The sequence below is a fragment of the Papio anubis genome, chromosome 6, assembly GCF_008728515.1.
Source record: "Papio anubis isolate 15944 chromosome 6, Panubis1.0, whole genome shotgun sequence".
Lineage (NCBI taxonomy): Eukaryota > Metazoa > Chordata > Mammalia > Primates > Cercopithecidae > Papio > Papio anubis.
The window spans coordinates 75,657,363-75,673,083 of NC_044981.1; positions in this window are offsets into that span (position 1 = coordinate 75,657,363).

Consider the following 15,721-nt stretch of genomic DNA (forward strand, 5'->3'; position numbering starts at 1 on the left):
GACTCTTCTTGCTCCTCAAGTTTGCAAACAGCCAAGCAACCTCAAGTTTGCAGGCAGCGTTCCTCCCTCTGGAACCTTGTGATTGTGTAAGTTAATACTTAATAAACTCATACATATATATGAGTGTGTGTGTGTGTGTATATATATAATATATATATATTTGTGTGTGTGTGTGTGTATCCTATTAGTTCTGTCCCTCTAGAGAACCCTGACTAATACAGATGGAGCAATGGATTGAATGGTGTCTCCAAAGATATATCCACATCATAATCCCCAGAACCTGTCACTCTCACCTTACATGGCAAAAAGATGTGATTCAGTTGAGGATCTTGAGAGGGGAAGCTAACACTGGATTTTCCAGATGAACCCTAAATGCAGTCATGCAGGAGAGAGGCAGAGGGAATTTGGGCACAGATATGAAGAGAAGATGGCGATGAGAAGAGAGCAGCAGAGATTGGAGTGATGAAACTATAAACCAAGGATCACTAAGGATTGCTGTAGACACCAGAAACTAGGAAGAGGCGATGAATAGAGTATTCCCTAGAGCCTCTAGAGGAAATGCAGCCAAGCTGACACCTTGATTTTGGAGTTATGGCCCCTTTAACTATAAGATAACAAATTTCTGTTGTTGTAAGCCTCCAAGGTTATGGTAATTTGTTACAGCATCCCTAGATACCTAATACAGGTGGTGCTTTATGAACCTGGCGGGAAAGAATGAGAATGCTTTTCTCTACCTTAATATACAAACTACAAATTGGCAAGGCATAAAAATTTTGGGTTTACAATTTTATTCCTTAAATATTCTCTGCACATTGTTATATTGATTATTACTTGCAACCATTCTCTTTTTAACAGAACGTAAATTTTCTTCCTGATTAGCAGGATTCTTTTTTTAAAAAAAATTTGTCCTTTAAAAAAAAAAAACTATTTCAAGGATTTATCCCTCTTTATTGATCACTTTCTGGAATAGAGTGAGCCTTTTATTATTATTATTATTATTTTTATTCTTTTTTTTGAGATGGAGTCCCACTCTGTTGCCCAGGCTGGAGTGCAGTGGCATCATCTCAGCTCACTGCAACCTCTGCCTCCCAGGTTCAAGCATTTCTCCTGCCTCAGCCTCCAGAGTAGCTGGGACCACAGGTGTACGCCACCACATTCAGCTAATTTTTGTAATTGTTGGTAGAGGCAGGGTTTCACCATGTTCTCCAGACTGGTCTCTAACTTCTGACTTCACATGATCCACCTGCCTCGGCCTCCCAAAGTGCTAGGATTGCAGGAGTGAGTCACCGTGCCTGGGCGAGCATTTTTAAATAACAAACAGAGATTGTTTTCTTCAGCTCAGAATATTTTGTTCTATTAGGGCTGTGATTATTATTTTTGTTTTATTTATTTTTAACTTTTCTTTATTAACACTGCATATATATATGGTCCTCTTCTCTGACCTCAATTTTTGTGATTTTTTCTTTTATTATTTTCATCTCATTGTCCATTTCCTTATTTATTACAGTTTAAATTTGTCCTCAATAATATTGTTTCTATTTTCTGCAACAGTTTGTATGCTCCTTATTGTTCTTAATGTTTATTTTTATATTATATTATGTTGTTAGCTATTTGTCCATTTTAATTTCATGTTGCCTTTTATAAATTGTTTTTGGTTGTACTTTTTTGATTCTATAGCAAATCATTTTCAGAGATATACTTTTTCTATCACGTATTTTCTTACATAATTACATTTTTAAATTAAATTACACTTAATAGTCTAGTTAAAGTGACAGCCTATAGCAACGAATAGCAGTCCTCTGTCTCATCTTAACTTAACCTGGGTCATTCTAATTCCCACTCTTCAAAGGCAAACCTTTGTAACTTTTTTTTTTTTTTTTTTGGTAATTACTTTCTTAGTCTAAATAACATATTTACGATGGTTTAAATAACATGCAATCTCTTGATTTTATAATTTTGATTTATTATGCTTTGGAATATGAAGATTTTCTTTGTAATACTGTCTCTCTAATACATGTCTCCCCCAGTATCCTGAAAGTTTTTTCATAATTTTTCTATCAATCAGTATTTAATATTTACGTTATTATAACTAGGTAGAGTTCCCTCATGAGCTATGTAGTCTTTCAGAAACAGAACTCTTTTGCTTTCTCTGTAGTCATGAATTGCCTATTTATCATTTGATTTACTTTGGTATATCTATCACTAATTCATACGCAAATTCTCCCACAGAAGATTAGTTCTCAATGTATTAATTTCACTTTTCTTTGGCGACCTCTGCTATGATATGAATGTGTCCCTCCAAAATTCATATGTTTAAATATAATCCTCAGTGTGTTATTACAGTGTTAGGAAGTGGGGCCTTTAGGAGATGACTAGGTCGGGAGGGTAGAGCCATGGGAATGATTAGCACCCTTGTAAAAGAGGTCTGAGAGAGCATGTGTGCCCTTTCCCCATGCGAGCATACAGCAAGAAGGTACCATCTATGAAGCAGAGAGAGATATTTCACACTCAGTCTGCTGGAGCTTTGATCTCAGACTGCTTGGCCTCCAGAACTATGAGCAATAAATTTCTTACAGTTGTTTATAAATTATCCAGTCTAACTTATTTTATTATAGCAGCACAAATGGGCTATGACAGCATCCCATCAGCAACCCTTCAACCACATACTCTGATCAGGACTGATTGCTTATTGGACCTGCAGCACAGCTATTGTCTTGCATTTTGATTCACTAATATGCTTGACTTCCTTTTGTCAACATCCTGAGATTTCATTTATTTCCTATGTTGAGCCTTTTCTTTCCTAGACCTCATGTATTCCCTTTCTTGGTTTATTTGTTTTAGTAGAGCTTATTTTCCAGGCACTTCCCGAGAAAAGGTGTAAGTGAAGTAAAATTTTGAAAACTTGAGTGTCTAAAACATCTTTTTAAAAATTCTACCTTCACACATGTTTGTTCTTTGAAGGACATAGAATTATAGCTTACAATATTTTTCTTTTATAATTTGACATCCTCACTCCATTTACTTAAAGAATCCAGTGTTATTTTTGAGAAATCCTCTATTCATTTTCTTTGTCTGTAAACTGATTCTGTTCCTCCAACTTGGGAAGCTTTTTAGAATATTTATCTCTAAGATTCTTGCATATCACTAACAAGTAACTTGGAAAGTGTTCATTATCATCCTTATTTGTATTTCTAATTTTCTTATGTTTTCTCTACTGTTTCAATCTCTTTGTTTTATTTGTTCTATTTTCTTGCAGATTTTCTCAAGTTTCTCTTTCATCATTTTGACTGAGTTTTAAATTTATTTTATCAAATCTTTAATGTCCAAAACCTTCTTTATATTCTGAATGTATCTATTAAAGTAGAGGTCTATTCTTTTTCTTTTGGATGCAATATTTATCTCACCTTTTTTGACAATCTGAGTTATTGTTATTTTTTTGTTTCAAGTTTACTTTTGCTCCCTGTGCTGTCTCTGCATCCCCTGTGCTCCATTGTTTCTCTTTGTATGCTTTGGTCTCTTTTATATTTAGGATTCTCATCAATCTCTCATGATCCTAGGCCACTTAAGGCTGATTGGGAACTCTGTGTGTGGTGTGGGAGAGGCTTATCAAGTAACAACATTCACTAAAGTTTAATTGGGCAGAAACTAGGCCATTTTTACTAGGAGGATTTCCAGCTGTCAGCACCTACAGGTCTGCCTTTTGGGCAAGTGTATTTCCTCAGTGAGGGGGTACTCTAATCCCTGTCTGATATGGTTTGGCTGTATTCCCACCAAAATCTCATCTTGAATTGTAGTTCCCATAATCCCCATGTGTCATGAGAAGGACCCAGTGGGAGGTAATTGAGTCATGGGGTCGGTTACCCCTATGCTGCTGTTCTTGTGATAGTGAGTGAGTTCTCAGGAGATCTGATGGTTTTATAAGGGGCTTTTCCCTGTTTGCTTGGCATATCTTTCCTGCTGCCTTGTGAAGAAGGACATGTTTGTTTCCACTTCTGCCATGATTGTAAGTTTCCTGAGGCCTTCCCAGCCATGTAGAACTGTGAATCAATTAAACTACTTTTCATTATAAATTACCCAGTCTTAGATATTTCTTCATAGCAGGATGAGAATGGCCTAATACAGTAAATTGGCACCAGGAGTGGGGTGTTGCTGTAAAGATACCCAAAAATGTGGAAGTGAGTTTGGAACTGGTTAACAGAGCTTGGAACAGCTTGGAGGGCTCAGAAGAAGACAAGAAAATGTGGGAAAGTTTGGAACTTCCTAAAGACACGGAGGGCTCAGAAGACAGGAAGACGTGTGAAAGTTTGGAATTTGCTAGAGACTTCTTGAATAGCTTTGACGGAAATGCTCATAGTAATATGGACAATGAAGTCCAGGTTGAGGTGATCTCAGATGGAGAAGGGAACTTGTTGGGAACTGCAGTAAAGGTGACTCTTACTGTACAAAGAGACTGGCATTTTGCCTCTACCTGAGACATGTGTGGAACTTTGAATTTGAGAAAGATGATTTAGGGTATCTGGTGGAATAAATTTCTAAGTGGCAAAGCATTCAAGAGAAAGCAGAGCATAAAAGTTTGGAAAATTTGTAGCCTGAAGATGTGATAGAAAAGAAAACCCCACTTTCTGGGGAGAAATTCATGCTCTTCTGCAGAAATTTGCATAAGTAACAAAGAGCTGAATGTTAATTACCAAAACAATGGGGTAGATATCTCCTGGGCATATCAGAGAACCTCATTGCAGCCCCTCTCATCACATGCCTAGAGGCCCAGGAGGGAAAAATGGTTTCGTGGGTTAGGCTCAGGACCCACCTGCTCTGTGCAGCCTTAGAACATGGTGCCCTGAATTCCAACTACTTCAACTCTGGCCCTGGCTAAAAGGGGCCAGCAAACAGCTCAGGCCATTGCTTCAGAGAGTACAAATCTCAAGCCTTGGTGGCTTACACTAGGTGTAGGGCCTGTGGATGCAAATAAGTCAAGAACTGAGGTTTGAGAACCTCCACCCAGATTTCAGAAGATGTATGGAAATGCCTGGATGTCCAGACAGAAGTTTGCAGCAGAGGTAGATCCCTCATGGAGAACCTCTGCCAGGGCAGTGCAGAAGGGAAATGTGTGGTTGGAGCTCCCACACAGAGTCCCCACTGGGGTATTGCCTAGTGGAGCTGTGAGAAGAGGGCCACCGTCCACCCTAGAATGGTAGATCCACTGATAGCTTGCACTTTGTGCCTGCAAAAGCTGCAGACACTCAATGCTAGCCCAAGAAAGCAGCCAGGAGGGGTGCTGTTCCCTGCAAAGCCACAGGGCTGGCCACTTTCTCCCATTTAAAATGGGTGTATTTACTCAATACCTGTATCCTCATTATATCTAGAAAGTAACTAACTTGTTTTTGATTTTACAGACTCATAGGCAGAAGGGACTTCTTGCCTTGTCCCAGATGAGACTTTGAACTTGAACTTTTGGGATAAAGCTAGAATGAGTTAAGACTTTGGGGGACTGTTGCGAAGGCATGATTGTGTTTTGAAATGTGATGACATGAGATTTGGGCGGGGTTGGGGTGGAATAATATGTTTGGCTATGACTCCACCCAAATCTAATCTTGAATTTTAGTTTCCATAATTCCCACATTTGTGAGGGACCCAGTGGAGGATAATTGAATCACGGGGGCAGTTATGCCCATGCAGCTGTTTTTGTGATAGTGAGTGAATTCCCAAGAGATCTGATTGTTTTGTAGAGGGCTTTTCCCTCTTTGCTTGGCATTTCTCTCTCCTGCTGCCTTGTGAAGAAGGATGTGTTTGCTTCCCCTTTTGCCATGATTGTAAGTTTTCTGAGGCCTTCCCAGCCATGTGGAACTGCAAATCAATTAAACCTCTTTTCATTTTAAATCACCCAGTCTTGGGTATTTCTTCATAGCATTGTGAGAACTATGCTATGCAGAACTGTAAATCAATTAAACCTCTTTTCATTTTAAATCACCCAGTCTTGGGTATTTCTTCATAGCATTCTGAGAACTATGCTATGCAGAACTGTAAATCAATTAAACCTCTTTTCATTTTAAATCACATAGTCTTGGGTATTTCTTCATATCATTGTGACAAAAGACTAATACACCACCTATGATTACTCATATTTCAGAGTCAAGTTAGAAGAAAAGGGGGCCTGAGTCTCACAGTTGTGTATGTTGTATCTTCTAGTTTAATCTTTACAATTCTTACACTTCAGAACTGTACCCCTCACTTACCTGTGCCCAGAAGTCCTGATTCTAGAATTTCTTTGAATTAGCTAATTTACATATTATAATTTACCTGAGCTTTCTGTCAGATAGCGGTGGGTATTTTCCTGCCTTCAGAGTTCAGTAGGAGATATACTAGTCTATCTGCTTCCTTTATAAACACTTAGCAGCATTTCTGCTCTTCATTTTAACTTTTTAAGGATATTTGGAGGCTTTTATAGTTTCTCTTGTGACAATAACTTATATACCCACTAGCTCTGTTTTCAGCTTTGGAAATGTTGTTGATATCTTTTGTCTACTCATATCTCTACTCTTGTTTCCTTTGAATCCTTGAATTTAAGTTAAAGTCAATTGTGTGTGTATATGTGTGTGTGTTTTTCAAATCCTTCAAATTATTTAACAGAGATGTCAAGAGAAAGCAGAGGTAATATGTTTTCAATCCACCATAAAGTCATAAATGTGACTATTCATTTCTGTAATACTTTTTCATAAGCTATTTGCTGTTATTTTTGGCTTTAAAAAAAAATTAACTTCAAGACTAAAAAGCTTCCTCAAGGCTGAGCATGGAGGCTCACACCTGGAATACCAGCACTTTGGGAGGTCAAGACAGGCAGATCACTTAGGTCAGGAGTTTGAGACCAGCTTGTCCAACATGGTGAAACCCCATCTCTACTAAAAATATAAAAATTAGCCAGGCATGGTGGCATGTGCCTGTAGTCCCAGCTTTTTGGGAGGCTGAGGCAGGAAAATCCTTGAACCCAGGAGGCAGGGGTTGCAGTGAGCTGAGATCACACCACTGCACTCCAATCTGGCAACAGAGCGAGACTGTGTCTCAAAAACAAACAAACAAAACCTTACTGAAAACCATGCAAGTACATGGAAATTAAACAAGCTGCTTCTGTATTACTTTTGGGTAAATATTAAAATTAATGCAGAAATCAAGAAGTTATTTGAGACTACTGAGAACAAAGAATCATCATATCAGAAGCTCTGGGACACAGTTAAGAGAGTGTTAAGAGAAAACTTTATAGCACTAAATGCCTGCATCAGAAAGTTAGAAACATCTCAAATTAACAATCTAATATCACAACTAAAATAATTAGGGAAGCCAGAGCAAACAAACCCCAAAGATAACAGAAGACAGGAAATATCCAAAATCAGAGCTAACCTGAAGGAGATTGAGAAATAAAAAATCATTCAAAAGTACAATGAATCCTAGATTGTTTTATAAGAAAAAATAAGAGAGACTGCTAGCTAGACTAATAAGAAAAGAGAGAAGATTCAAGTAAATACAATTAGAAACGACAAAGTGAATGTTACCATTGACCGCACAGAAATACAAATAACCATCAGAGAATACTATGAGCACCTCTGTGCAGACAAACTAGAAAACAAGAAGATATGGATAAATTGCTGGACATACACAAGCTCCCAAGACTGAACCTGGAAGAAATGAATTCCATGAACAGACCAATAGTGAGCTCCAAAACTGAATCAGCAATAAATAGCCTACAAACAAAAGATGGCTCAGGACAAGAGATTCACAGTCAAATTCTATCAGATGTACAACAAAGAGCTGGTACTATTCCTACTAAAACTTTTGAAAAAAAAATAGGGGAGGGATGACTCCTACTGAACTCATTCTATGAGGTCAGAATTATCTTGATACTAAAACCTGGCAGAGATACAAGAACAATAACAACAAAAAACTTCAGGCAAGTATACTTGATGAACATCGATGCAAAAATCTTCAGCAAAATACTTCCAAAACGAATGCAGCAGCACATCCAAAAGCTTATCCACCACGGTCAAGTAGGCTTTATCCCTGGGATGCATGGTTGGTTCAACATCCACAAATCAATAAATGTAATTCGTCACATAAACAGAACTAGAAGCAAAACCACATGATTATTTCAATAGGTGCAGAAAAGGCTTTTGATAAACTTCAACACCTCTTCCTGTTAAAAACTCTAAATAAACTAGATATTGAAGGAACATACCCAAAAATAATAAGCGCCATCTATGAAAACCCACAGCTAACATCATACTCAATGGACAAAAGCTAGAAGCATTCCCTTGAAAACTGGCAAAATAAGATGATGCTTTCTTTCACTACTATTATTAACATAGTATTAGAAGTCCTGACCAGAGCAATCAAGCAAGATAAAGAAATAAAGAGCATCCAAATGGAAAGAGAGGAAGTCAAACTATCCCTGTTTGCAAACAACATAATTCTGTATCTAGAAAACCCCACAGTCTTGGCCCAAAAGCACCTTTAGCTGATAAACAACTTCAGCAGTTTCAGGATACAAAAGCAATGTGCAAAAATAACCAGCATTTTTAAACAAACACAGGAATCAAACTGAGAGCCAAATCAGAAATGCAATCCTATTCACAATTGCCACAAAAAATAAAATACCTAAGAGCACAACTACTGACGGTGGTGAAAGATCTCTACAAGGAAAACTATAAAACATTGCCAAAGAAATCAGAGAAGACACAACAAAGGATAAAACATTCCATGTTCATGAATAGGAAGAATCAATATCATTACAATGGCAATAATGCCCAAAACAATTTACATATTTAATGCTATTCCTATAAAATTACCAACGACAGTCTTCACAAAACCAGAAAAAAGTATTTTAACATTCATATGGCACCAAAAATTAGCCTCAATAGCGAAGGCAATCCTAGCAAAAAGAACAAAGCTGGAGGTGTCATGCAACTTTTATACAGGACTACAGTAACCAAATCAACATGGTATTTGTACAAAACCAGACATATTGACCAATGGAATAGAATAGAGAGCCTATAAATAAGGCCATATACCTACAACCATTTTATCTTTGGCAAACCTGGCAAAAACAAGCAATGGGAAAGGATTCCTTATTCAATAAATAGTGCTGGGATAACTGGCTAGCCACATGCAGAAGATTGAAACGGCATCCCTTCCTTATACCATAAATAAACATAAACTAAAGATAGATTAAAGACTTAAAAATAAAACCTAAAACAATAAAAACCCTGGAAGACAATGTAAGCAATAAGATTCTGAACATAGGAACGGGCAAATATTTCATTATGAAGATGTGAAAAGCAATTGCGACAGAAGCCAAAATTCACAAATGGTATCTAATCAACCTGAAGAGCTTATGCACAGCAAAAGAAGAGTAAACAGACAACCTAAAGAATGGGAGAAAAATTTTGCATACTATGCATCTGACAAAGGTCTAATATCCAGCATCTGTGAAAAACTTAAATTTACAAAAAACCCCAACAACCCCATTACAAAGTGGGCAACGGATATGAACAACACTTTTTTACATAAGACATACCTGCCACCAAAAAATCATATAAAAAATGCTCAACGTCACTGATCATTAGAAAAATGCAAATCAAAACACAATGAGGATCCATCTCACTCTAGTCAGAACGGCTATTAGTAAAAAGTCAAAAAATACTAGATGCTGGTGAGGTTGCACAGAAAAGGAAACACATATACTGTTAGTGGGAGTTTAAACTAGTTCAACCATTGTGGAAAGCAGTTTGGCAATCCCTCAAAGAGCTAAAAACAATGCTACCATTCAACCCAGCAATCCTATTACTGGGTACATATCCCCAAGGAATATAAATCGTTCTACCATAAAGACACATGCACGCATATGTTGATTGCAGCACTATTCACAATGGCAAACATATAGAATCAACCTAAGTGCCCATAAATGATAGGCTGGATAAAGAAACTGTAGTACATATACACCACAGAATACTACGAAGCCATAAAAAAGAATGAGATCATGTTCCTGGCAGCAACGTGGATGGAGCTGGAGGTCATTATCCTTAGCAAACTAATGCAGGAAGACAAATCCACATACCATACATTCTCATTTATAAATGGAGTTAAATTAGGAGAACATATAGACACAAGAAGAGAACAAAAGACAGTGGGGCCTACTGAAAGGTAAAAGGTGGAAAGAGGGAGAGAATAAGAAAAAATAGTCATTGAATACTAGATTTAGTGCCTGAATGACAAAATACCCTGTACAACAAACCCCTATAACATGAGTTTACCTATATAGAAAACCTGCACATGTACCACTGAAATTAAAAGTTTTATAAAATTAAAAATAAATAGATTAACTTTATTGGGGTATGATTAACATATAAATAGCAGTTCATACTTAATATATGCCTCTCAATGAGTCCACATCTGTGAAACTTTCACCACCATTCAAAGCAAGGTACATACTAATCACCTTCCATAGATCTCCCTGATCCCTTTTAAAATTATTTTTTTTCTTTGTGTTTAGAACATTTAACATAAGATATACCCTCTTAGCAAATGTTAAGTTATATGGTTTGGCTCTGTGTCCTCACCAAAATCTCATGTCAAATTGTAATCCTCAATGTTGGAGAAGGGCCCTGGTGGGATGTGATCTAATTTAACCTCCTTTTTATGTGTATAAATTACTCAGTCTCAGGTAGTTCTTTACAGCAATGTGAAAATGGACTAATACATTAAGTATACAATATGGTATTCTTAGCTATAGGCATTAAGCTTTATAGTAGAGCTACAGAATTTATCTTACATAACTAAAACTTTGTGCCCTTTAACCATCATCTCCCAATTGCCCCCTTCCCCAAATCTGTGGCAACTATCATTTTACCCTCTACTTCTGTGAGTTTGACTATTTTAGATTTCACATATAAATGATATTATACAGTAATTGTTTGTCTGTGTCTGGCTTATTTCACTTAATATAATGTTCTCTAGATCTATTCATAGTTTTACAAATGTCACAAAAGTCAGGATTTCCTTTTTCTTTTAAAGGCTAAATAACATTATATTGTATATTGTGTCTACTATATTGTATATTGTGTATTCTATAGTGTCTTTATTCATCCACTGATCGATATTTAAGTTGTTTCCATATCTTGATTATTGTGAATAATGCTGCAATAAGCATGGGGGAGTAGATTTCTCTTCAAGATAGTAATTTTATTTTTATTTTTGGATAAGTACCTGAAAGTAAGATTACTGGATCATAGAGTAGTTCTACTTTTAATTTTTAAAGGAATTCCATACTTTTTTGCATGATGCCTATACCAATTTACATTGCTACCAACAGTGTACAAGGGTTCCCTTTTTTCCACATCCTCATCAATGCTTGTTATCTTTTGTCTTTTCATAATAACCAATCTAATAGGTGTGAGGTGGTATCTTATTGTGATTTTGATTGCATTTTTCTGATGATTAGTGATGTCGAGCAACTAGTGATACTGATCTTTTGTATGTCTTCTTTAGAGAAGTTTCTATTCAGATTCTTTGTTCATTTTAAAATCAGGTTATTTGGTATGTTTGCTATTGAGTTGTATGGCTTCCATATTTTTTTTAAATATTAACTCATCATCAGATGTGTGGTTTGCAAACATTTTATCCCATTCTGTAGGTTGTCTCTTCACTTTGTTGATTGTTTCCTTTGCTGTGAAGAAGCTATTTAGATGGATGTAATCACATTTTTTAATTTTTTGCTTGTGTTGCCTGTACTTTTGGTGTTGTATCCAGAAAATCATTGCTAGAAATGTCAAGGAGTGTTTTGTCTATGTCTTCTTCTGGAAGTTTATGATTTTGTGTCTTACAGTTAAGTCTTTTATCCATTTTGAGTTGACTTTTGTGTATGGTGTAAAATAAGAATTCAGTTTTATTTTTTTGCATGCACATAACCAGGTTTCTCAGCACTATTTACTGAAGAGATTATCCTTGCTCCATTGCATATTCTTAGTGCCCTTGTCAAAGATTAGTTGATCAGATATGTACAGGTTTATGTCTGGGCTCTCTACTCTGTTTCATTCATCTATGTCTATGTTTTTATAACAGTATCATACTGTTTTCATTATTATAACTTTGTAACATAATTTGGAATCAGAAAGTGAGGTGCCTATAGCTTCGATTTTTCTTGATAACATTGCTTTTGTCATTCAGTATCTTTCGTGATTCCATATGAAGCTTAACATTATTTTTGCTATTTCTGTGAAAAATACCATTGGAATTTTGATAAGAATTGCATTGACTCTCTAGATCACTTTGTGTGGCCATTTTAACAATATCAATTCTTCCAATCTATGAACTTGGGATGTCTTTCCATGTACTTTTGTTTAATTTCTTTCATCAGTGTTTTATAGTTTTTCAGTATACAGATCTTGCACTTCTTTGGTTAAATTTATACCTAAGTAATTTATTTTTTATGCCATTGTAAAAAAATTATTTTCTTAATTTGTTTTTCAGATAGTTCATTAGCATATAGAATCATAACTGATTTTTTTATGTTGATTTTGTATTCTACAAGTTTACTAAATTCATTCATTTTGAATAGTTTTTTGGTAGAGTCTTTAGGGTTTTCTTTATATAAGATCATGTCATCCACAAACAAAGGAAATTTTACTTCTTCTATTCTAATGTTGGTGGCTTTTGTTTCATTTTTTAGGCTACTTGCTCTGACTAAAACTCCCAGTACCATGTTGAATAGAAGTGGTGAGATTGGGCATCGTTATCTTATTCTTGACGTTAGAGGAAAAGCTTTCAACTTTTCACCATTGGGTATAATGTTAGCTGTGGATTTCCCATGCATAAACTTTATTATATTGAGGCACATTCTTTCTGTTTCTAATTGGTTGAGAGTTTTTGTCATGGAAGATGTTGAATTTTGTTGCATGCCTTTTCTGCATGTATTAAGACAATCATATGTTTCTTATCCTTCATTCTGTTGTTGAAGTCTATGACATTTATTAATTTGTGTATGTTGAATAATCTTTGCATCTGGGAGATAAATGCTACCTGATCATGGTGTATGATCCTTTTAATGTGCTATTGAATTTGGTTTGTTAGTGGTTAGTTGAGAATTTTTGCATCTATGCTCATCAGGGATATTGGCTTGTAGTTTTCTTTTCTCGTAATGTGCTTGTCTAGGTTTGGTGTCAGGGCAATGCTGGCCTTGTATTATCAGTTTGAAAGTCTTCTCACTTCTAATTTTTTTTAAGAGTTTGAATAGCATTGACACTAAGTCTTTAAATGTTGGTAGAACTCAACTGTGAAGCCAACAGATCCTAGTCTTTCTTTTTGAAGTGAATTTTTTTAAAATTACTGATTTAGTCTCCTTACCTGTTATTGGTCCGTTCAAGTTTTCTGTTTCTTCATAGTTCAGTCTTAGGAACTTGGATGTTTCTAAGAATGTGTCCATCTCTTCTAGAGTATCCAGCTTTTTGGTGTATAATTATAATCTCTTATATTCATTTGTGTTTCTACGGTATCGGTTGTAACACCTCCTCTCTTGTTTATAATTTTATTTATTTGAGTCTTCTCTTTTTTTTCTTCGTTTGGTTAATAATTTGTCTATTTTGCTCACCTTTTCAAAAAGCAAAGCATTAGTTTCATTGATCATTTCTGTTTTTCTAGGCTCTATCTCATTTCTTTCTGCTTTTAACTTTGTTATTTTCTTCGTTTTCCTAACTATGAGCTTAGTTTGCTCTTCTTTATCTACCTCCATAAGGTATAATGTTAGGTTGTTTATTTGTGATCATTCTTTTTTCTTAACGTATGTGGTTATTGCTATAAAGTTCTTAGAACTGCTTTTGCTGTATTCCACAAGTTTTGGTATGTGTGTTGCCATTTTTATTTGTCTCAAGATATTTTTTGATTTTTTCTTTCACTAATTGGTTCTATAGGAGAATGTTGCTTGATTTCTACATATTTGTGAAATGTTCCAGTTTGTCTCCTGTTATTGATTTCATTTCATAACACTGTGCTCAGAAAAGATACTTGGTATAATTTGACCTTCAATTTGTTAGGACTGATTTTGTGGCCTGCCATATGATCTATTCCAGAGAATGTTCCATGTGTTCTTCAGAAGAATGTGTATTCTTCTGTTGGATAGAATGTTCTGTGTATGTTCTTTGGGTCCATTTCCTCTATAGTGTTGCTCATGTTTACTGCTTTCTTAATGATTTTCTGTCTGGATGATCTACCTATTGTTGAAAGTGGGGTATTTAAGTCCCCTACTATTATTGTATTGCTCTCTATCTCTCCCTTCAGTTCAGTTAATATTTACTTTATATATTTAGGTGCTCAAATGTTGGCTGCCTATTTAATTACAATTGTTATGCCTTCTTAATAAATTGGCTTCTTTATCATTATATAATGACTTTCTTTGTTCCTTGTGACAGTTTTCACTTAAAGTCTGTTTTGTCTTACGTAAGTATAGTCAACCCTGCTCTCTTATGGTTTCTATTTGATTTACTATCTTTATTCATCTTTTCACTTTCAGTCTATGCATGTCCTTAAATCTAAAATGAATCTGTTATGGATTATATATATTGGATCTTGTTTCTATTCATTCAGTCATTATGCCTTTTGATTGGACAATTTAATACACTTACATTTAAAGTAATTATTCATAGGTGAGGGCTTACTATTGCCACTTTGTTTTTTTCTATTTTGTAGTTCCTTTGTTTTATTTCTACTTTTCTTGCTGTCTTGTTGATTTAATAATTTTTGGCAGTGCAGTGGTATGCTTTGATTACTTTCTCTTTATCTTTTGTGTGTCTACTAAACCTTTTTTCTTTGTAATTATTAAGAGGTTTACATAAAATGTCTATAGTTACAGCAGCTTATTTTAGGTTGATAGCAATTTAATACTGATAGCATATAAAACATAAAACCCTACACTTCCTTGCTCTCCATGTCCACCACATTTCTTTTTATTATACTTTAAGTTTTAGGGTACATGTGCACAACGTGCAGGTTTGTTACATAGGTACACATGTGCTATGTTGGCTTGTTGCATCCATCAACTTGTCATTTATATTAGGTATTTCTCCTAATGCTATTCCTCCTCCAGGGCTCCAGTCCCTGACAGGCCCCAGTGTGTGATGTTCCCCACCAAGTGTCCATGTGTTCTCATTGTTCAATTCCCACCTATGAATGAGAACATGTGGTGTTTGGTTTTCTGTCCTTGTGTTTGCTGAGAATGATGGTTTCCAGCTTCATCCATGTCTCTACAAAGGACAGAACTCATCCTTTTTTATGGCTACATAGTATTCCATGTTAGCTGGTTATTTTGCCCGTTAATTGATGGTTTCTTCCTAGAATCAATGGTCTTTACAATTTGTCGTGTTTTTGCAGTCACTGGTACTGGTTGTTCCTTTCCATGTTTAGTGCTTCCTTCAGGAGCTCTTGTAAGGCAGGCCTGGTGGTGACAAAATCTCTCAGCATTTGCTTGTCTGTAAAGGCTTTTATTTCTGCTTCACTTATGAAGACGTGTTTGGCTGGATATGAGACTCTGGGTTGAAAATTATTTTCTTTAAGAATGTTGAATATTGGTCCCCACATTCTTTTTGCTTATAGGGTTTCTACCACAAGATCCGCTGTTAGTCTGATGGGCTTCCCTTTGTGGGTAACCCGACCTTTCTCTCTGGCTGCCCTTAATATTGTTTCCTTC